Below are 24404 nucleotides of genomic sequence, written 5' to 3'. Positions count from 1 at the left end.
TTTTGTTATCTTTAGGCACTTCCCTATATGAGCGCAGCAAATCTAGTTTTGCTCAAACTCTACAGCCTTGTCCCTTCCTTTCCTTTTTGAACTAGTACTTTCGCCCCTTCCTTTCCTCTTTGAACCACGTCGTAGATTTATGCGATACAACTTTCCCCACTACTTTGCCCCATTCCTTTCGTCTTTGAACCACGTCCTAGATTCATGCTATACAACTTTCCACCTTCATTTCCTCTTTGAACCACGTTCTAGATTCATGCTATATACAAATTTTCCCACTACTTTCCCCCACTCCTTTCCTCTTTGAACCACGTCCTAGATTCATGGTATATGTCGGTGTCAAAACCGGCGGATCTCGGGTAGGGGGTCCCGAACTGTGCGTCAAGGTCGGATGGTAACAGGAAACAGGGGACACTTTGTTTTACCCAGGTTCGGGCCCTCTCGATGGAGGTAAAACCCTACTCCTGCTTGATTAATATTCATGATATGGGTAGTACAAGAGTAGATCTACCACGAGATCAGGGAGGCTAAACCCTAGAAGCTAGCCTATGGTTGTGATGAATAATGAATGATTCTGTCCTACGGACTAAAACCCTCCGGTTTATATAGACACCGGATAGGGTTAGGGTTACACAGAGTCGGTTGCCTTGGTAGGAGATCTTGAATATCCGCACGCCTAGCTTGCCTTCTACGCCAAGGAAAGAACCTTCCGGACACGGGACGGAGTCTTCTATCTTGTATCTTCATAGTCCTGGAGTCTGGCTGAGAGTATAGTCCGGCTAGCCGAACACCCCCTAATCCAGGACTCCCTCAGTAGTCCCGGAACCAGGCTTCAATGACGACGAGTCCGGCGCGCAAATTGTCTTCGGCATTGCAAGGCAGGTTCCTCCTCCAAGTTTCTTCAAGAAGATAATGAACACTAAGAAATAGTGTCCGGCTCTGCAAAACAAATTTCCACGTATTGCCATATAGAGAATAATCTAAGCACAAATCAAATCTGCTGACGTATTCCGCAGTGCGTCATAACACTGCGTCCAAGCCTTCTGTATGGGTTATTTTCACTGTTCCACCGCAGCACGTTCAACGAGGCAGTTTCCTTGGCACGTCTTGTCGAAGCAGAGATCGTGTGCCCCCTTTAACGGGATTCTCATTAATACGGACGTGAGTAACCCAACCGTGTCATTTACCACGGCGCTTGAGCGGCAGGCGAGTTTTATGAGGCAGGTGGGGACGCATAACGGCATCAGCCTATATAAGGGGATAAAGATCCTCCTTTCTCACCTACGCCTTCTTCCTCCTCTGCCTATCCATCTCTTGCGCACTCAAGCTCCAACGCCCGAGTTCGCCCTCTAGCCCTCAATCCACTCCAGCGATGTCCGGAGCAGGGGGCAAGTGGATGGCTTCCTCCGTCACGGAGGGGAAAATCACAAAGCTTAGGAGAAGGCCGGATATCTGTCAGACGACATCGCGCACCGGCTCCCTGAGGCGGGGCAACTTCTTCCCACCCCTGGGCCTAAGGAGAGGGTGGTCTTCCTCCCTCACTTCCTCCGCGGACTGGGCTTTCCGCTCCATCCTTTTGTCCGGGGGCTTATGTTCTACTATGGCCTAGATTTCCACGATCTGGCCCCGAACTTCGTCCTCAACATCTCGGCGTTTATCGTCGTGTGCGAGGCATTCCTTCGCATCCGCCCCCACTTCGGCCTCTGGCTCAAGACCTTCAACGTCAAGCCCAAGGTGGTGTCCGGCACCCAGGCGGAGTGCGGAGGTGCGATGGCTGGCCGAATGGCCAACACCGTCTGGTTCGAGGGTTCCTTTGTGGAATCCTTGAAGGGGTGGCAGGCTGGGTGGTTTTACATCACCGAGCCACGCGACGCAACATGGGTCGCGCCCCCCGAATTCAGATCCGGACCCCCCACGCGTCTCAAGTCCTGGCAAGAGACGGGCTTGTTGTGGGGCAATGAGAGCGAAGTGACCGGATTGCAAACTCGCATCCAGTCCCTGGTGAACAGGCCGACCCGGCATGTTGACATAATCCAGGTTATGCTCATTCGTCTGGTCCTCCCGTGCCAACGACGGGATTTCACTTTGTGGGAATACGATCCGGCGCAGCACCGAACCCTCAACAGGCTCTTCGACACGACGTATGAAGACGTCTGGAAGGTGCTGACCAAAAGCGCCGAATGCCCCACATACGCCTCTGAAGATCGCGGATATAGCTCGCAACGCGATGCTAAGGAGGTAAGCCATTCGTCCCTTTCACAGGTTCATTAGGCTCCTCATTGTAGATTAACTCTACGAGGGATTTTCTAAGAACTCCCTTTTGTCTTTAACAGAAGTGGCTGAAGATAGCCGGACAAATCAACTATCCGGCTCCTCTGCCAGAAGACCAAGCCCCAGCTCTTCTAGAGAAGCTGTTGGCTCCGGTGCCGTACGTGGTGCCGGAAAAGAAGGTCAAGAAGGTCAAGACCACCGGGACTCGAAAGAGTGCCCGTAATGTGGTGATGTCGGACTCGTCATCGGACGAGTCTGCAACGCCCTCCGCTCGTGAAAACGAGGAGGAGGAAGAAGAAATCCCTCCCTCTCCAACGGGGGAGGGTAAGAAGAGGAAAGCTGCCCCGGCGGGGGCGGCTAAGGGGTCCAAGAAGAGGAAGACCCCTCCGCCGAACTACTCTCCAGCTGCTCAAGCGGAAGAGGAGGAGTGGCCGAAAAGGACTAAGCGTCCGGCGCGATCGTAAGTATTCGGATATCAGAGTAACTCATGACATTTTCCATAGCTTTCCCTTATTTTAAGTATAATTGTGCAGGCCGCCCCGGGACGCAGTCGACATTTCATCGGGCGGTTCCCTGGATCCGTCGGAGGTGGACTCCGTTCCTCCCGCGGTATCCCCCCGCAAGGCGGATGATGCCGAAGTGGCGTCCCGCCAAATGGAGCAGGAGGAGGTGGTCCTGGAGGACCGCAAGGCAATCCTCAGGACCCCAGGAGTACAGGGGATAAAACCCCCCAGGGCTCCCAGTCCGGCTTTAGGCCGGACACCGTGCCGGACTCGCCAGTCCGGATTCACGGTGGGCAAAATCCTCTTAAAAGGAGTGAGCCATCCGAGCCGGCGACCTCTGTCCAACCAGAGGCACCGGACAATCTGCTGGAGGCGCTTGAAGGCGCCCCCACTGACGAGGAGCACCATACTATTATGAGTACGGTGGTCCAGAAGGTTCAGTCCGCCAAGAGCGGGCTGAATGAAGCTTGCACCAGCCTTCTAACAGGCTTCCAGGTAAACAAAAAAGATTCTGAGTTAATTACCGCATAGACAGTAGCCCCTGATGCTTTGTTCGGTGTTCGGAAAGAAAAGCCGAATAGAGGATCTAATAATTCCGCAGGAGTCTAACTATGAAAAGTCAAATATGCGTATGCAGGCTTCCCTACTATCCACCGCCGCATTGAATGCGCAGGTGGAGGTCCTGAAGAAGGACTTCGAGCGGTCCGAGCAGGAGCTCGGTCTTGCCAAGAGGCAGCTCGAGGAGAAGGAAGGTAAGATGACCCCTTCAATAATAAAATATGCCTATAGAGAGGCTTGATTGCAAAAAATAACAGGATTAAACTGCCTATTGTAGGGGTCACCACAGAGGTGGAGACCCTAAAGCAGGCGCTCGCCGAGGCCGAGAAGAAGGCGGCCGAGGAGCGCACTGAACGAGAGAGGCTCGGCGACCAATACGGAGAGGTGCAGCAGAAGCTGCAAGCTCTCATGGAAAAACATGAGGGCTTGGAGCTTGACGTGAAAGTGCAAGCTACCGAACTCGCCTCCGCCGTTGAGGCCACCAAGAGTGCCAAGGCCGAAGCCCAAAGGGCCCTCCAAGAGTTGGAGGAGATGAGAAAGATAGCAACGGGTAAGACATTCTTGATGCAAAGTAGGAACATAAAAGTAAAATACCTGTTACTTACCCGGATCCGGAGTTCTCCAGGGGCGTTCTTCGATCTACCCCGCAGTGCATCCGATGCCGCCGCATTCTTCCGGAGCGAAGGGAACAGCTCAACGGAGAGTGTATTCTGGTCTCAGTATTCTGAGGCCGTACACCCTGTGCCCTTGAGCGACCAGCTGAAGCAGCTGGCCGAGCTCCACAAGGCGGCTGAACAGGCCATGAAGGACTTATTAGTTCGGCTATGGCCTGGAGAGGCCCTGCCAGGGAGATACTTTGGGCTAGTGCGGCGGCTGGTGGAGGCCTGTCCGCGGCTTGAAGTCATCAAGCGCTCGTCCTGCATCGAAGGTGCCCGGAGGGCCCTTGCCCGTGTAAGGGTACACTGGGGCAAGCTGGACGGTGAGAAGCTGGTGACGGATGGTCCGCCGCAGGGGAGGGAACATCGCAAGCCCGAGATGTATTATAAGGAAGTTCTTGCCGGATCCCGCCTTATTGCGGATGAATGTACCCATGATGTAATCTATCAATGAACTCGTTCGCTTTTATCCTGTACGCCGAAAACTTGTTCGTATGCGCTTTAAGCAATGCTTTGAATTTAAAATATTGTTTTCTGTGCGGCCGTTTATCAATAACTGAGAGATGGCGAGTCGTCGGCTTCTGCCCTCATGCAACTAGTGCTGAGGTGTTCGGGATAAACCTGCGGGCTCTTGTTCCCATAGTTGGGTCCTTCGAGGGAGGCCCGCAGCACAACGAACCAGGCAATCGGACTATAATGCTTGAACACTCTAACTTAGCCATAGAACGTTATAATTTTAAATTTCGGCGAAGCCCCTAGTTCGGAAGGCCGAGTTCGGGGCACTATCCACGCCTTTTAGCCGGATTTAACAAGCTCTGCGTTCGAAAACGGCATAAGCCTTTAAGGACTCGAAAAAACCTCTCGAACAGCGACCGGTCTCACGCCCTATCATGACAGTCTGTTTTAGCTTTCTCCACTGAGGCGCTCACCCACCTGATCTGGGGCGCAAATCGCAGCGGTTCTCCTAGTGCTACCTTAGCCGATAGAGCGGAATGTAAGGGACCAAAACATAGGAGCCGGGCAAACCCAACATATGACCAAAATCATGACTCGGAGCCGATGCATATAGTGCTATAAGTTCGGGGTGCCGCACTAAGGGAAGTGTGCGGACTTCTCACGACCAGATAAGACGGGTGATGAAGCCCCTGGCGTGGTTTTGCCGTACCATAGTGTACGGGCGTCATCACGTTATGAAATAAACGTACATATATAAAAAGATCGTAATGCAAAAAATAGACTAAAGCTATGCATTGTTTATAAGGAGGCTGTTTACTCAAGCCGAACGATACAATTAGTGCAATAAGCGAAAAAAAAGGATGTTGATTCATGTGACATGTCCTAACCAGGCGCAGGCCGCGGAATTTAAATACAGTTATAATGCTCAAAATAGAGACCACCTGAGAGTTCCATAATACGACGTTACTTTGTCTGCTGTCCTGGGTCTTGTATCGTCTATGCGGCGTCCTCGCCGAACAGGTTGTCCAGAATGTGGAATCCTGAAAGTAAGAAAAAGAATCCGGCAGCCCCTAGTGTGTTTGACGTCGTACTGTAGGCATGCCGTGAATATGCCCCTTCCCCTGTGCCCATGGAATTTTAAGGGCGTAGTTATGTACTCTAGGTACTAGCTCTGCTATGCAGTTATAGCCAGGGTTGGGGCTGCACTGCTACGCTTGGTCCGAACGTGCCAGTTGGTCTTGCTGCAGGTTGCCCCGGGCGCGCTTTGCATTGTCCGGCTTTTTAGCGGCTGGACTGGAGAGTTGCCTTAAAAGGCTGCTTTGGACCTCCGCTGCGAGTGCCGCCGTGTGCTCCTCCGTCCGGATGGAGCGTTTGGTGTTTCCGCTGACCGTGATTACGCCTCGAGGGCCTGGCATCTTGAGCTTGAGATATGCGTAGTGCGGCACCGCATTGAATTTAGCGAATGCGGTTCGTCCGAGCCGGGCGTGATAGCCACTGCGGAACGGGACTATGTCGAAGATTAACTCTTCGCTTCGAAAGTTATCCGGAGATCCGAAGACCACGTCAAGTGTTATAGAGCCTGTACAGTTGGCTTCTACACCTGGGATGACGCCTTTAAAGGTCGTCCTTGTTGGCTTGATCCACTGGTAGAAAAAAGCCCTTTAGTCCCGGTTCGCAACAGCCTTTAGCCCCGGCTGTGCAACCGGGACTAAATGGTCGCGACTAAAGACCCCCCCCCCTTTAGCCTCGGCTCTTCCGGACCGCGACAAAAGTCTTTAGTCCCGGTTCTTGTGGCTGACCGGGACTAAAGGCCCGCCACGTGGGCGCCCGTGGTCCGTCGGGGCCGAGGACCTTTAGTCCCGGTTCTCGTGGCTAACCGGGACTAAAGGCCTCCTCCGCAGGTTTAAATATTTTTGCGAAATTTTTTGCGAATTTTTACAATTTTTTTTATTTTCAAATTTCTGAATTATTTTAACCTCTAATCTCTAATCACCACCCCTCATCACTGCTCAATTTATCCTCTAATCTCTAATCACCCCTCATCATTCCAAATCATCTAACTTCCCGACGGTCACCCATCCTCCCACTCCCCCAGCCTGAGCACGCTTAACTTCCGGGTTCTATTCTCCCTCGTTTCCAAGTCTGCACTTGTTGTTTTCCTGACAATAGTAGGATGTCAATTCTATTAACCCTCAGGTATTTAGCTTGAGCATGAAGTGACACATTTCACTGTTTGAGTTTGAAACTATTATTTTAAAAAATAGTAATTATTTAGTAACACTAATATTTCTGGAATAATTAGTTTGACCATTTTTTTACCACAGTTTGACCAGATTTGACCAAAGTTTAAAAAACTGAAATAATTATTTAGTAACACTAATATTCTAGAATAATTAGTTTGACCATTGTTTGACCACAGTTTGACCACAATTTGAAATTTTTTGAATTTTTTTGCCTCTCCAGAACTTAAAAGCCCCGTATCTTTTTTTCTGTTAGGTTTTTGGGGATTCTGTTAGGTTTCTGTTAGGTTTTCGGATGTAACTTTTCGAGTAGATGATTTTTCATATAAAAAACTTTTTCATCCGAGTTAGTATGCAAAAGTTATGCCCATTTTTACAAATTCTCGAGAGATTTTGCAAATAAAGTCGAAATTCAAATTTGCAAATTTTCCCAACAACTAGACCACATATCACATGGAAAACTTATTTTATTTTATTTTTTTTGACATTTCCATAATTTTCTTTTGTTTTTTCTAAGACTGAAAAAGGCGATCCCGGGGGGGGGGGGGTAGAGTTTGAAAATGAGGCCTCAAATCCCTTTAGTCGCGGTTGGCCAGACCAACCGGGACTAAAGGTCTAACCTTTAATCCCGGTTGGCCTGGCCAACCGCGACTAAAGGCCTTCGGGCCAGCCTGAGGACCTTTAGTCCTGGTTGGCCTGGCCAACCGGGACTAAAGCCCCTCCCGTCGGCCAGCTGTCGACCGAGCGCGCTGGGCCCAGGTAGTTGGTCGCGGGTCTTCTCCCGAACCGCGACTAAAGACCCCTTTGGTCGCGGTTCGGTTCTTTTGGGGACTAATGGCGGCGTATGGAAGCCTCTTTTTCTACCAGTGATCCTTGATGGATCTATGCCCATTTTACGCACTGTGTCCTGATAAAGCAGGTTCAGGCTGCTGCCGCCGTCCATGAGGACTCTTGTGAGATGAAATCCGTCAATTATTGGGTCGAGAACCAATGCGGGGAAACCGCTGTGACGGGTGCTAGTGGGGTGGTCCCTTCGATCGAAAGTGATCGGGCAGGAGGACCATGGGTTGAACTTTGGGGCGACTGGCTCCATCGCGTACACGTCCCGTGGTGCGCGCTTCCTCTCCCTTTTGGGGATGTGGGTTGCGTATATCATGTTCACCGTCCGCACTTGCGGGGGAAACCCCTTCTGTCCTTTGCTGTTCGGCGGCCTGGGCTCCTGCTCGTCATCGCTGTCCAGCCCCTTGTCTTTATGTTCGGCATTTATCTTGCCTGCCTGCTTGAACACCCAACAATCTCTGTTGGTGTGATTGGCTGGCCTTTCGGGGGTGCCATGAATCTGGCACGAGCGGTCGAGTATTCGGTCCAGACTGGACGGGCCCTGGTTATTCTTTTTGAATGGCTTCTTCCGCTGACCGGATTTATGGCCTCTGAATCCGGCATTTACTGCCGTATCCTCATTGCTGTCGCTGCTAACGCGGTGCTTTTGATTACTCCGGCGTGACCTGCCACTTTGGTCCTTTTTATCCAGATTACCGGTTTTCTTTGATAGGTTGTTGCTACGAGCTAGCCAGCTGTCTTCGCCCGCACAAAAGCGGGTCATGAGTGTCGTGAGGGCGGCCATGGATTTCGGCTTTTCCTGTCCTAGGTGCCGGGCCAACCATTCGTCACGGATATTATGCTTGAAGGCCGCTAGGGCCTCCGTGTCCGGACAATCGACTATCTGATTTTTCTTTGTTAGGAACCGTGTCCAGAACTGCCTGGCCGATTCGTCTGGCTGCTGAATTATGTGGCTTAGGTCATCGGCGTCCGGCGGTCGCACATAAGTGCCCTGGAAGTTTTCAAGGAATGCGGCTTCCAGGTCTCCCCAAGAACCGATCGAATCTGCAGGCAAGCTGTTAAGCCAATGCCTGGCTGGTCCCTTAAGCTTAAGTGGGAGGTATTTAATGGCGTGTAGTTCGTCGCCTCGTGCCATATGGATATGGAGGAGATAATCCTCGATCCAGACTGCCGGATCTGTCGTACCATCGTACGATTCTATATTGATGGGTTTGAAACCCTCTGGGATTTTATGATCCATTACTTCGTCTGTGAAGCATAGTGGGTGTGCGGCGCCCCTGTACTAGGCTATGTCATTACGCAGCTCGGCAGAGCCGTGCTTGTTGTTTTCGGCCCGGCCGGATTTATGTTGTCCGGACTGAAGGTTTGGGCGTCCGCGCGATCCATAGGTCGATCTTGTTTTCCTTGCCTTATCCTCCAGTACGCTTCGCAGGTCTGGCTCGTTTTCCCGTGCCTTGGTAAAGCGGCGGCGGGGCATGGCTTGCTTGGTTGTTCGGCAGGTTTCCCTGTCGCGGCCACGAGGTGGCCGATCTGCCATGTCTTGTGCTTCCTCCTCTGACAGGGGGAGCGGCCGGTGCTTTGGATAATTTTCGGTGGGGCGTCCGAGTTCATACTCTTCGGCCGCAAGGACTTATGTCCATCTATCAGCTAGCAAGTCTTGATCAGCTCAAAGTTGTTGCTGCTTTTTCTTTAGGCTATTTGCCGTGGCTATGAGCCTGCGTTGAAAACGCTCTTGTTCGGCTGGGTCTGATGGTACGACGAATTCATCGTCGCCGAGGCTTGCCTCGTCTTTGGAGGGAGGCATATAGTTATCATCCTCAACCTCTTGTTCTGCCGCCCTCTCATGGGGACTGGCTTCTCCATCTTCCTGTGCCGAATCTTGCTGGGGTTGGTGCTCTTCGGCGCTATTTGGGGTAGTGTTATCCCCTGTGCCGGAATCACCATTCTTGCTTTGGCGGGATTTAGAGCGGCGCCGCTGACGCCGGCGTTTGGGAGGCTTTTTAGAGGTACCATCCTCCGCTGTTCCATCGCCATCTCCGTCTTTCGGAGCGTCCACCATGTATATGTCGTATGACGAGGTGGCAGTCCAGCGCCCTACAGGTGCTGGCTCTTCTTCGTCTCCTCCTTCGTCATCCATACCGTCGAAGTCTTCGGAGCCGAAGTCAAGCATGTCGGTTAAGTCGTCGACAGTGGCTATTAAGTGGGTGGTGGGCGGGCTTTGAATTTCTTCGTCGTCCGAATCCCAACCTCGCAGGCCATAGTTCGGCCTGGGCTCTCCTGTCAAAGAGAGAGACTTGAGAGAGTTCAGTATATCACCAAAGGGTGAATGCTGAAAGATATCCGAGGCGGAGAACTCCATTATAGGCGCCCAATCCGATTCGATCGGCAGGGGCAAGGGAGTTTCGGGACTCGGGGAAGAGTCCGGCTCCTCGGAGTCATGGGCCATGCGGAGCGCGGGGCTGTCGTTCGGCTCGATCGCCTTTGAGATCGCAGCCCCTGAGGTGATGTCCAACCGTTCATCCTCAACGAACGCAACGAGCTCCGAATCGAGGGTCGGGGCCGGAGCGTGTGCGGCCTCCAGGGCACTATTCGGGGGCAGAGCTATATCATGTCCCTCGAGATGGTGCGGCACGCTTGGCTGTGGCTCGAATCCATCGAAGATCAAGTCTCCTCGGATGTCTGCCGTATAGTTTAAGCTTCCAAACCTGACCTGACGGCCAGGGGCGTAGCTTTCGATCTGCTCCAGATGGCCAAGGGAGTTGGCCCGCAGAGCGAAGCCACCGAAGACGAAGATCTGTTCGGGGAGAAAAGTCTCACCCTGGACCTCATCGTTGCTGATGATCAAAGGAGCCATCGGACCCGAAGGCGACGACACAGAGGAACTCTCAATGAAAGCACCAATGTCGGTGTCAAAACCGGCGGATCTCGGGTAGGGGGTCCCGAACTGTGCGTCAAGGTCGGATGGTAACAGGAGACAGGGGACACTTTGTTTTACCCAGGTTCGGGCCCTCTCGATGGAGGTAAAACCCTACTCCTGCTTGATTAATATTGATGATATGGGTAGTACAAGAGTAGATCTACCACGAGATCAGGGAGGCTAAACCCTAGAAGCTAGCCTATGGTTATGATGAATAATGAATGATTCCGTCCTACGGACTAAAACACTCCGGTTTATATAGACACCGGATAGGGTTAGGGTTACACAGAGTCGGTTGCCTTGGTAGGAGATCTTGAATATCCGCACGCCTAGCTTGCCTTCTACGCCAATGAAAGAACCTTCCGGACACGGGACAGAGTCTTCTATCTTGTATCTTCATAGTCCTGGAGTCCGGCTTAGAGTATAGTCCGGCTAGCCGAACACCCCCTAATCCAGGACTCCCTCAGTATACATGTAGCTAGCGCAATGCATGTGAAGTAAGTAAATTATACCTTAAGGTTCTTGGGCGTGGTTTGGTGGGCGATGGGACGGCGGGGAAGAAGAAGGGGTCGGAGGCCCTCCCGCGCCGCCACTGGGTGGAAAGTGAACAGCTGCGTCGGTAGTCCCTCGCCGACGGCGACAGCGTTAAGCTTCCTTCCCTTCCTGGCGGACGGATCCTGCCGGCTCTTTGAGCAGCAGTGAGGGGAGAGAGAGGCCAACGAAGTCTTTTTTAGATCTGGAGAGGGCGAGAGAGTGTGAAGAGAGCAACTACAAGCGCTGAGGCTCCAACGGGAGAGTGCGAGAGAGTGTGAAGAGAGCAACTACAAGCGCTGAGGCTCCAACGTGTATATATATTCTGGAGAGAGAGTGTGAAGCGTGCAAACCCTAGAAAACATTTTGACCAGTCAAAGAATCCTCCTGGCACAAATTATGCTCAAGTGTAGTTATCGAACCCGAGACCTCAAGTTTGATGAGCGAACAGGCTAACCAGCTACACAACCCTCCCGTTATGTTCAACAAGAGGGAAATAACCTTTTATACATTCCTGCATTCGTGTGACAAGCATGCCGTGTTTTTTTGTGTGTGTGGGAGTCATTGGGATTTCAATCATAATCGTGTCATGTGGCTTTGGTGGTAAGACTATCCACAGTGGTGCAGAAATAATGCAGCCTTAGTCACCTTACCTCTCTCCACGTAGTACGTTGGGTCCCACCAGTCAGAGGGTGAAACAAACAAATTAATAAGAAAAATTAAAAGCGCTAGCGGTGTATCTTACCTCACACATCTCGCTATTGCTCAGGAACACTGTCCAATTGATCCCTTTGTTCGCTCACGTACTATTTTAAGTGAATCCTTATTATAACATGCACACAAATTTTGGGCACTGGTATTCGGCTTAATTCAGTGTGCCACCGTATCTCGTATACTTACTACTCCCTCCGTCTAGGTGTAATAAGTCACGTTAGAAGGTGCATCGGTACCAAGGTGCGCGCGTGCGCGCGCGTGTGTGTGCGTGTGTGTGTGTTTAACAGCATGTGTGTGTTAGAGAGAGCGACAGATCGACCTACTCCTACAGAGAGATGTTGTGTAGTGTACGATTTTAGCCGCGGGAGTCGGTGCATCCTCTCGTTTCTAGGCGTGTCCAGTAGGGACATGCGAACAGCTGCCACGCCCGCTCCTGACCAGCCTGGCCCACCCAAAGCCCCTCCATCGCCCGCGCGCGCTTCCCGCCCGAAACGGTCAGCGCTGCTCCAAAGAATCGGTGCTGCATTCATGCCCAGGCAGAGTGGACGCGACCTCTCACTGGCGCAACAATGATGGTTGCTTCGTCCGTCCAACTTACTGCTTGGTCTATGTGATTTGACGGCTCATTGGTCCTTATTACTGAGGTGGTAGGACTGCTGGATGTCCCACGCTTTTGGCGAAAGGAGGTACTACTACTAGATTACAATTTTCTCCATTCTTACAGCGGAGGCGTGCAAGAGCAGTGAAAACACGCAGACTCAGTGATTACATGACCCACCTCACAGTATCACCGTGCGACACCTAACTCTTTACATAGTACTACTCCCTCCATTCCTAAATATTACTAGATGAGTCCCCGCGCGTTGCCGCAGAACAGCGGTATATCTCTCTGCGCAAAATTATCGATTTCATGGAACTAAAAAAAACTCTATAACCGCATGACAAATGTGGTAGCAAAACTAAATAAACTCCCATCATCATTTAGATCATCCCACGTAAGGAAAAAAGATCAGCCAACTCCTACTGCATAATGGGATTATATTTTTCTTTTTGACATGTTAATGGGACTTAAAAGCTCACTTACATGCATGCTACCGGTGCATGCTTGCATGCAGACATGTTGATGTGATTTAAAACCCACTCACATGCATGTGCCACGGTATTTTTGCATGCTTGCATGTGGCTTAGTGCGGAGCCTCTCAACGTCTAGATCAGACGGCTATTATGGACTGATTTACTTCATCTAACGGCTACATCAATTTTGATGATGTGGCTCAAGGAGAGGATAGAGAATTCCTACTAGTGGGGGCTACCTATTACTAGTAGATAAGTCTTTGTAGAGATTCCACTACATACGGAACAAAATGAATGAATCTACACTTAAAATGCATCTATATACATCCGCATGTGGTTCATGGTGAAATCTCTACAAAGACTTATATTTAGGAACGGAAGAAGTACTAGTATAGTACGTACTGTAATTTATCAGCGAGATAAATTTGTACAATGCTATGAAGCTTCTAGCTTCTGTTACATGTATCTTGCGTCCAAGGTTGCCCGTTGCAACATTTCATCAAATACAAAGGAGACTAACATGCATGCTATTGCATCTCAATGATTGACAGATCATAGCAAATATGTACTCCCTCCGTTCCAAAATAAGTGTCTCAACTTTGTGCAAACTTTAGTACAAAGTTGTACTACTACTAAAGTTGACACTTATTTTGGAATAGAGGCAGCTAAAGAAAAAAACGATCCATGCAGTCCCTAGCCCTTGAACCGTGAACCCTGACCAGGCTTCAATTTGCTGGCAATGTTCGAGCTTCCTAATAAATGAAGTTTGCAACCTTTTGACCATCGGATCATTTTGTGCAGTTTCACCAAAATCGAGATGAGCATCCCTGTGGCAAAGAAATTGAAGAAGCGTGATTAGAATAAGATTACTGGGACTAGTTGATGAGACATAAACTCATCACAAATACAGTACGTAGAAGCCAGTAGAGGTATGTGCAGGGCAAAGAAGTAGAGAAATCCACAGGGAGTGATGTGGGAAGCTGGAGCAGTGGTGCAAGCCGGCTGTAAAGGGAGTTGTACTGAGGGACGTAGCTCAACCTTGAGGAGGGAGGCGGCAGCTGCCCACGTCGCTGCAGTGAGCAAGGGACAAAGGCAACCTCATCGTCTTTGTAAGAGAGAACGGCGGGGACCCCTGATCGGGATGTGCCGATAGTGGGTTTTCGCCGTCGGCGACGACCACCACATCTACACTAAGCATCCACCCCTTCCCCAAGCGGACGTGATCCGCCGGGATGTTAGAGATGTGGCCACAGTCGTTTTGTGCGAGAGAGTGTGAAGAGAGCAACCTCAGCAAGTTACCGTGTAGGCTGGCCCGTCCTGACTATGTATATAGTGGAGCGGTTTCCTTTTCTCTCCATATGAACCTATCATATTGCGTACGTGCCACTAAAGAAAAAAAAACTTTATTTATAATTGACGCGGCACCTACTACTCGTTCTCCAATAACCTTGCGCTTGGCATCTCCAAAATATTAACCTTGTGATTGGCTCTTTGCCTCTTCGGGAAGTCGAGCAATAATGGTACTGCAGTATATATCGTTCTGGCTATATGAGACCGAATGAATTGCTGCACGTCCACCACGTGGGCGAGGGTCGAGGGGCGAGGGAGAGTGCTACATATGGAGCAAAATGAGTGAATCTACACTCTAAAATACGTCTGTATACATGAGTGTTTGGAGTATGTACTAGGAGTTCGTATTGAAATCTACTAAAGGACATATATATTCCAAACAATATGATATAATCTCTATAACCAAGGTAGTAGGGACGAGGAGTAAACGGAGGGAGTAGTAAATTTTTCTACTCGTCATGCGAGCCACCGCGCGCATGGGCGAGGGAGCGGGCGTAAGGCGGAGCAAGCTTCACCTCATCCTGCGAGCCACCGCGCCCGTGGGCGGGGGAGACGGCGTACTAAGCAAGCTTCTCCTCGTTTTGCGAGTTGACGAGACACATCAAAAGTACTCTAGTGTATAGAGCCTTGCCTCTAAGGTAGACCCCACATGGTTTGCCTCTTTTTTTAACATAACACGTCAAGTCGCAATTTGTTTGTTCACCCGTGGTAGACGATCCTCCCTCCACCAAGTGGATAACTAGTACACGTGCCAAATTACCACGTGGGCTGCCTTTTTCGTACAGAAATAAGCTCCACCGTGTACCCGCGCGGGTGTTGTTGGGAAAGAGATGGGAGTACGTGCGCCGTGCACGAACCTCTTCTCTTCGTGCACGTCCCCCACCTACGTGTGTGTGTGAGAGAGATACAAACCGCGTTCGTGAGTGTTTTTTTGTTTTGAGGTGGGTGGTTGATTTCATGAATTATTTGTGGGAATATGTGTCGATGACATCTCAAACAAAGTTTTGCATGCAATGTGTGTGAAATGGAGGCCTATCCATATCATACATAGAGGGTTGGGCAATCCACGAGAAGAGAGGGAGGGGTCATAGCTATCGATAGAGTCGAAGAGAGGATCAAGTGGGTAGGTGCGAGATCGATGAAGAGAGCCATCGAAATTGTGTGTGTGTGCAAGTCAAAGATATAGGGCGACTGGCCTACCGTAACGTTAGAGGGCACATGTCAAGTTTGTGTGTGGCAGGGAGACATGACTAGAGCGCTCGATGTATCGGTGTGTGTGTGGGGGGGGGGAGGGGTAGGCAGAGGCCTAACTATAGAGGTAGAATGACTCGTATATGTGTTGAGAAGGAGAGACCCAGCTATGTCTTGAGGGAGATCGGTCGACATCCATACATAACTGAAGGACGGGAAATATGATGGGACAGAGAGAGAGAGAGAGGAGAGAGAGAAGGAGGGAGAGGGAGGGAGATGGGTAGAGTGTTGGATGGGTGATGGAGTTGCTTCTCGAAGATGGTGGGAGAGGCCTACTAGACAAACTAAGGGTGGAACTGCAATGTTATCAATAAGAGTGGGGTTCCTGTGCGTGATAGATCTGTCGGGACGCATCCATGGATGATGAAGGAGAACCATGTGTTTGGTAAGAAAACCTAACTAGATCGGTAGATCAATTGTTGTTTGTCGGAGGAAGGGAGAGACACAACTAATGAGGTAGATCGATTGATGTGTGGGTAAAAACGAGTTATGAGGACCTAGCTAGCTATATGTATAGCGAGAGATCAGTCGGTGTACGTCCATTTGTTAGAGGCAAATAAGGCCCAGCGAGACGGATAGACATAGATAATGGAGCTAGGAGGTGGTGCGAGAGGCCCAACTACTAGCTAGATATGGGGAGGAGTGTGCGGTTGTGAGATCGATGAAAAGAGGGGCGAGAGTTTACACGTGTGTCTGACTGTATGAGAGACACGAGGCAAGGACACATAAAGGAGGAGATTGAAGGTGTGTGTGTGTGTGTGTGTATGTTGTAGGTAGGCATCGCTGGAGAGGTTTATCGATCAGTGTGTGTCGGAAAGGAGTTGTGGAGACTCTGGGAGAACGACGTAAAGAAAAAAATGAATGTGCCCGGTGGATAGAATTCCGAGGGAGGGGGAGGGCGAGGAGGGCGTGTGCATACACGAGAGAAAGTTAGTGGTAGCTACGAAGGTTAGAGGATGGTGTGGGTGTAAGAGACTAACATAGATCATAATTTGATATGAAAGCGGATTCATATATTTGAATAGGAGATCATAGTGTTTTAAACATTGCATGCATGAATATAGCGGTGATACACGTGCTGTGCACATGTTATACCATAATGTGATAATGCATGGCATTTGCAACTCACAGCTAAATGCCGAACAATCTAAACCATACTATACATCAAACAATCTCACATTTTATTTGAATTTGTGATAATGTGTGGCGTTTGCAGCTTACAACTAAATATCGAACAATCTAAACAATACTATATATCGAACATTCTCACATTTTATTTGAATTTGTGGTAATGTGTGGTGTTTGCAACTCACATCTAAATACTTGTAGGCGTAGGGGGCGGGGCACCATACATAATGTGATAAACACATTATACATATGAGACATGGTTTAGATTATGAAGATCTAGCTAGAGCTAGAAATGTAATGTGATTTGAAATAAAAATAAATTAGATTTAAAAAATCTAGTTCGAGTTCATATAGTACACATAGTTCATATGTAACTCGAGCCTAATCATGTGGTGTGCTGTGAAGATAATACACAAATGATGGTTTAACTTGACAATAATGATGATTGTAGATCTTATTAAAACAGAGAAATGAATTCAAATGCTTTGACTTCACAACAATCATTACTGTAGATCTTATTCAAATAGAGAAACGAATTCAAATTTAGTTCATATTGAAGCGGTAGTATATACGTTTGGAATGCACTAAAACGTTCATTTGAGTAGTAGATTGCATGCATTATACACGTAGCGAAATATTTTAATTGAACATAACATGAATTCAAAGTTTTGAATGACATTCGTAGTGCGCATTGATTTGGTACAGTACATGTTAGGCTTGTCCGGAAATTTCAACCCGCGCCTTGTTAGCCCGAAATATTTAAGATATATCTTTGTCTCGTTGTGCTCCGACAACTCCCTCCATCTAAACCCACGCCTTGCTATTCCGAAATTACAACGCACCCGGAAACTTCCACCTCCTGTGAAATCCCAAAACGCGCGTCTAATCGGACAAGCGCGTCTCTAAGCCATGGTTCCCCACTGCCATCCCATCCGCCCACCCATTCGTACACTGAGGCCACGAAAACTCCCGACGAAACCCCACACCCTGCTCCGTTGGCCACCCAGCCAGAACCTCTTCCCCGACGACGTCGTCTACAACAACACCTCGACGTCCCTCATCCACCGTACCGGATGAGGATCCATCATCGATCTCATCGTCCCGCCGGTTCAGACACCCCGTCCTCCACCTCCAAGGAGCTTCCCCGACGTTCCCCTCGTCTTTCGCGCCACCTCCATTCCCACACCGCCGTCTTCACCTGCACCACCGGAAGAGCATCATCATCACCATTTCCTCGGATGAAGCTGCGGCCTAATCGGCGCCACCAAAGAGGTTGTACACTAATCGCCGCATTTTCTTCTTGATTCGATCTCACGGTGCTGCCGGCGCTCGGTCCCGAGCTGACACGGCGCGACTCCATCCACGGCGGCGTCACCGGCCACTTCCTCCACGGTGTCGCTCCCTCGACGGTGACGTCCACATCAGTAGGAGCTGTTGCTGCTTTAGCTCTCGCTCGCGCTGCTGCTTTGCTCTTGCTCTCGGTCCCCTGCCTGGTTTGCTCTTGCTCGCGCTGCTGCTCTCGCTCTTGCTCTTGCTTGCGATGCTGCTTCGATTTAGCTACACTTCAGTCGACTGAATCGACTTTTGGGTCAGTCGATTTTCAGGGGATGGGGGGGGGGGCGCTCGCCGGGGTGAAGGAAGAACCAGCCGCAGCGGGGAGGGGGGCTCGCCGGAGAGGTACCCCACTAACTATCTTAGGGTTCAGGATGGGGGCGGTGGTCACCGGCAGTGGCGGGGCGTTGGTGGGGCGGTGGCGTGGGGATAGCCGGAGAAAAAGCTCAGCGCGGGTGAGGGAGTCCTGGATTAGGGGGTGTTCGGTTAGCCGGACTATACCTTCAGCCGAACTCCAGGACTATGAAGATACAAGATTGAAGACTTCGTCCCATGTCCGGAAGGTTCTTTCCTTGGCGTGGAAGCCAAGCTAGGCGTGCGGATATTCAAGATCTCCTACCAATGTAACCAACCCTGTGTAACCCTAACCCTATCCGGTGTCTATATAAACCGGAGGGTTGTAGTCCGTAGGATCTCGATCATTATTCATCATCATAACCATAGGCTAGCTTCTAGGGTTTAGCCTCCTTGATCTCGTGGTAGATCTACTCTTGTACTAACCATATCATCAATATTAATCTAGCAGGAGTAGGGTTTTACCTCCATCGAGAGGGCCCGAACCTGGGTAAAATAAAGTGTCCCTTGTCTCCTGTTACCATCCGATCTTGACGCACAGTTCGGGACCCCCTACCCGAGATCCGCCGGTTTTGACACCGACATTGGTGCTTTCATTGAGAATTCCTCTGTGCCGTCGCGATCAGGAAGGATGCCTTTTCCCGTCTTTAAAGACGGCGCCGTCGCAGGGGGAGCTTTGGCCACCGGTCAGACCCTCCGGCTGGGTGGTTTCCTCATGACCGCCCCGTCGGCCGTTGCGCCGACGGTGACCTCTCGGGTCATCGAAAACAATCTCCACATGAGTCCGGCATCAGCCGAACAGTTGGATCCGGTGGAGCTCTCCTCCGTAAACGAGCTCCTGGATCGTATTGCTGCCTTGGGGGTCGCCACAAATTACGACCAGGTTGGGCTTAAACCCGATCAGAGGGAAATCAATTCCCCCCGAGCTACCCACTACGTTGCCGTGGTGGAGACACAATGCGGCGACCCCTCATCAATCTTAAGGACTAGGTACGTCCGAATCCCGGAACCCTCCACGCTGGATATCCACGGAGGGGAGGACGTAGTTCAAGACCTGAACTTAAAATCAGGCAAACCGGGTAACATCCGAGGCTCCGGATCTTCGAATCCGGAGGTTGTTCGACTTCCGAACAGCAAACCGGGCGAGGTATCAAATTTAACAAGATCCGCTCGCCCAATCCCAAGCGATCTCACCCAAGTTAAGCAGAGGCCTGAAGAAACAGTACATCATTACTGGGCCAGATTCCTCCTGCTTAGGCACAGGATAAAGGACTGCCACGAGGGAGACACGATTTCAATTTTCTGCAATAACTGCATGGACAAGGGGATACTCAACGCCGTAAGTCGCCGTAATATCACGCGTTTTGCTGACTTGGCGTCCATACTGCAGAAATACTGCGCAATGGAAAGTGCTTGGAAAACCGAAATTAAATTTTGGGATGATCCGGCCCTGAATAGCAATCCCGTCCGAATCAAAGGGGCGCACTACAGTAAGACGTCCGGATTAAACAAAAAATCAAAACCCTCTAGGGAACATGGAACCGTACTAGAAAGGTGGCTAGATGGACCCTGCAAAATTCATAGTGCAGTGGACTCCGCACCAACACACAGCCTCAGGGCATGTTGGATACTCCGGCAGGTGGCCAAAATTGGCGATGATCTCCTAATTCCAGAGGTCGAAGATAACCAGCCCGAGAATTCCAGTACCGTTCTTACAATCTCGGAGACTTTCGCATCAAATAATATGCGAAAAAGAGCACTTCGCAGCCTCACCGAAGTCCAACAAGTAGCGACAATAAATCCATGGAGCAATACGGCCATCACCTTCAACACGAGTGACGAACCTAAATTCCGAACAGCTAGAGAACCAGCCGCATTGGTACTCAGTCCCATAGTGGACGGCTGTCGACTCGCAAAGGTACTCATGGACGGAGGCAGCGGATTGAACCTCATATACGAGGAAACCCTTCAAAAGATGGAAATAGACTGGAACCGCATTGAGCGAAGCAGCACAACCTTTAGAGGTATAATCCCTAGTCAGGAAGCGCGCTGCACCGGAAAGATCACACTGGATGTGGTATTCGGCACTCTGGATAATTACAGGTCCGAACAAATCACGTTCCAAGTGGCCCCGTTCAAAAGCGAATATCACGCTATATTAGGACGAGAAGCATTCACAGTCTTCCAAGCTATACCCCATTACGGGTACATGAAGCTTAAGATGCCCGGGCCGAACGGAATCATCACTCTCGCTAGTGATCCAGACATAGCACTCCGCGCCGAAAACAAGACAGCCGCATTGGCCTTCGAGGCACTATCTGAAGCCTTAGCGGCCAAAGAACTGACGGCGCTGCGATCCACGGTTAATAGGGATGATGTGATACTCGATAAGAGATCCAAATCCACATCCTTCAAACCAGCGGACGAAATAGCCAAATTCCATGTCCACCCAACGGACCCTAATAAAACAGCTTCCATCGGGGCACAACTAAACCCTGATGTAGACGCCGCACTGCGCGAGTTCCTACGAGAGAACTGGGACATTTTCGCTTGGCACCCTTCAGACATGCCAGGTATCCCACGCAGGCTGGCCGAGCACAGCTTAAATATCCAGAAAGGATTCAAACCTGTCAAACAAGACCTTCGGCGTTTTTCCGAGCCAAAGAGACAGGCCATGGGAGAGGAGCTAGCCAAACTATTGGAAGCCGGATTCATTAGAGATATAAAACACCCGGATTGGCTAGCAAACCTGGTAATGGTACCAAAGAAGGACAAATCCTGGCGCCTGTGTGTCGACTTCAAAGACCTTAATAAGGCCTGCCCAAAGGATCCCTTTCCCCTGCCCCGAATCGATCAAATCATCGATGCCACTGCAGGACACGATTCCCTGTGTTTCCTCGATGCATACTCCGGCTACCATCAAATAAAGATGGCCGAATCAGACCAAGCTGCAACAGCATTTATCACGCCGTACGGACCATTCTGCTTCAACACAATGCCCTTCGGGCTCAAAAACGCCGGCGCAACATATCAGCGCATGATTCAAACATGTCCGGCAAATCAGATCGGCAAAACAGTGGAGGCGTATGTAGATGATGTGGTCGTTAAATCAAGACACGTCGAATCTCTAGTGGACGACTTGAGACTTACATTCGACAACCTACGAAAATATGACATCAAGCTCAATCCGGAAAAATGTGTTTTCGGCGTTCCAGCCGGAAAGCTCCTGGGCTTCATTGTATCCGGTAGAGGAATTGAAGCTAATCCAGCCAAAATCCGGGCTCTGTCACAATTGGATGTCCCAAAAGATCTCAAACAAATTCAGAAACTTACCGGATGCGTGGCGGCTTTAAGCCGCTTCATCTCCCGCTTGGGAGAAAAGGCACTACCCCTTTACCGCCTTTTAAGGCGCACCGAACACTTCAAGTGGACGGACGCAGCCACGGTCGGACTCAAGGAAATAAAGGCCATCTTGGCAACAAATCCCATCCTGGCCGCGCCAAATACCAGCAAACCCATGTTGTTATACATCGCCGCAACTCATCAAGTTGTCAGCGCAGTACTCATCGTCGAACGGGTAGCGGACGGACACAAACTACCCCTTCAAAGGCCAGTCTACTACGTGTCCACTGTCCTCACACCATGCATATCATGGTACCCGCATTACCAAAAGATCGCATACGCGGTGTTTATGGCGTCCCGAAAGCTACGACACTACTTTCAAGAGTGTTCTATAACAGTAGCCTCAGAAGTACCACTCAACGATATTCTTAACAACCGCGATGCAACGGGCCAGATAGCGAAGTGGGCCATAGAGCTCCTCCCATTTGATATAACCTACAAGCCACGGCGTGCCATTAAATCACAAGACCTAGCCGACTTCGTCGCCGAATGGACAGAGGCCGAACTCCCTAAAGAGTACGGCACGTACTCAAACTGGATCATGCATTTCGACAGCTCCAAAATGTTGGCCGGACTGGGGGCTGGCGTTGTTCTAACGTCCCCTATGGGAGATACAGTCCAATACGTACTCCAAATTATATGCACGGACTCCAATAATGCAGCCGAATACGAGGCCCTCTTACATGGTCTCCGGATGGCAGTATCCATGGGCATTCAACGCCTAGAAGTACGAGGGGACTCAAACCTCGCAATATCACAAATAAACGGCGACTTCGACGCCAAAGACCCAAAGATGGCAGCTTATCGCAATGCTGTGCTCAAAATATCGGCTCGGTTCGAGGGCCTGGAGTTCCATCACATCGCCCGAGAAAATAATCAGGCAGCGGATGTCCTGGCACACATCAGAGCAAAACGAGATGCGGTCCCCCCCAACATCTTCCTCGAAAGATTATTCAAACCATCCGTGACATGGGAGGGGGAACCTTCGGACAACAGCCCGGACATAACCACGCCGAACAATCAGATATAATCGGTGGCCCTTCCACCGAAATCACACCATCAGCCCACGTCATAATGGCGGTCATCGCCCCGTGGACAGAACCATTCCTAGCCTACCTTACTAGGCAGGAACTCCCTGAGGACCAAAATGAGGCGCGCTGTATAGTACGGCGGTCTAAAGCCTATAGAGTCCACGAGGGAGAGCTATATAAGAAAAGCGCCACAGGAGTCCTTCAAAGGTGTATCTCCGAAGAGGAAGGGCGGAGTCTATTGGCCGAAATTCACGCCGGACTCGGTGGCCACCACGCTGCAGCTCGGTCCCTTGTAAGCAAGGCTTTCTGTACAGGCTTCTATTGGCCGACGGCCCGAGCAGACGCTCAGGACTTAGTCAAACGATGCGTCGGTTGTCAGCTCTTTGCCAACCAAAGCTATATGCCACCTAATGCCATCCGAACTATCCCCATCACTTGGCCTTTTGCGGTCTGGGGGCTTGACATGGTGGGACCCCTTAAAGGTGGAACCCACAAGAAAAAATACCTATTGGTCATGGTGGATAAATTCACCAAATGGATAGAAGCCAAGCCTGTCAAGACGGCCGAATCCGGACCTGTGATAGACTTTATATCCGGGGGCGTACACCGTTATGGTGTCCCCCACAGTATTATCACCGACAATGGCTCAAACTTCACCTCTGATGAAGTAAAGCTGTGGTGCAAAAACATGGGCATTAAGCTCGACTATGCTTCTGTCTATCACCCACAAACTAACGTTCAGGTCGAACGCGCAAATGGTCTCATCATGAGCGGCATCAAACCCAGATTAGTGCGGTCCCTTCAGGAATCCAATATGCACTGGGTAGTGGAGCTCGACTCCGTACTCTGGGGGCTCCGAACCACGCCAAATCATACCACCGGATTCACACCATTTTTTATGGTGTACGGCACTGAGGCAGTTCTGCCCTGCGACATAATTCATGACTCACCCCAAGTGCGCATGTATGAAGAAAGAGAAGCCGAGCTTGATCGGCAGGACAACCTGGACGCTCTAGAAGAGGAGCGAGATGTGGCTAAAGCCCGTTCCGCATTTTATCAACAGCAAGCTCGAAGATATCAAAGCAGGGAAGTACGAGCCAAAAATTATAATGTTGGTGAACTAGTTCTACGTCTGCCGGATAAGCAAAAGAACAAACTCAAGCCCAAATGGGAAGGTCCGTTCATCATTGATCAAGTCCTAACCGGTGGAGCGTACCGCCTGCGAGACGCGTCGGACAACCGACTCGAGCCGAACCCATGGAACGCAACACGTCTCCGAAGATTCTACGCCTAGCGCCGGACTCCGTGTTTGTCTCCTTCCTTTGTCCATTTTTACATTCATACATTTTTCTTTACTTTGTCTCCTACTCTTTTCTTTTTTAGCCCTTAAGGGCTCATTAAGTGATGCGCTACCCGCGCTCCTTAAACCTGGGGGCTTCTTTAACAGAAGCTTGTTTATATGGGTTTCACACCCAACGCATGCGTCAGACTTCCGCATGCACCTTTTCTTCACCATTATATGCATCGATATGACTTAAGTTTTTGCCAAGCTGGGTTGCCTGGCTCCTGTGCTTACCCCTACGTTCCCGATTGTTCGGCTAGGTGGTAAAGGGAGCACCTCTGCGATTGTTACTGCCGGATAAGCCGGATGTGTACCTCAGACTGGGTGAAGCCAAAAGCTAGCGTTCTTAAGGGAATATTCGGTCGGTGAACTAAAGATGAACCTTTTTTATTTTCTACATGCCCCCAGATGATTTTTGCACTTGCAGTCCGGACGTGCACCTTAGGGCACGCCA

The 24404-nt window shown here is 50.3% G+C and overlaps 1 pseudogene; it reads left to right on the top strand.

The window, feature by feature from the left end:
- Positions 1-1372: 1372 nt before the first annotated feature.
- Positions 1373-24404, top strand: part of LOC123191345 (uncharacterized) — a 44120-nt pseudogene continuing 21088 nt past the window's right edge.

This window comes from Triticum aestivum, chromosome 2A (genome assembly GCF_018294505.1).
Source record: "Triticum aestivum cultivar Chinese Spring chromosome 2A, IWGSC CS RefSeq v2.1, whole genome shotgun sequence".
NCBI lineage: Eukaryota > Viridiplantae > Streptophyta > Magnoliopsida > Poales > Poaceae > Triticum > Triticum aestivum.
The sequence above is the reverse complement of the archived record's forward strand: the minus strand, read 5'-3'. Positions and strand labels throughout refer to the sequence as shown.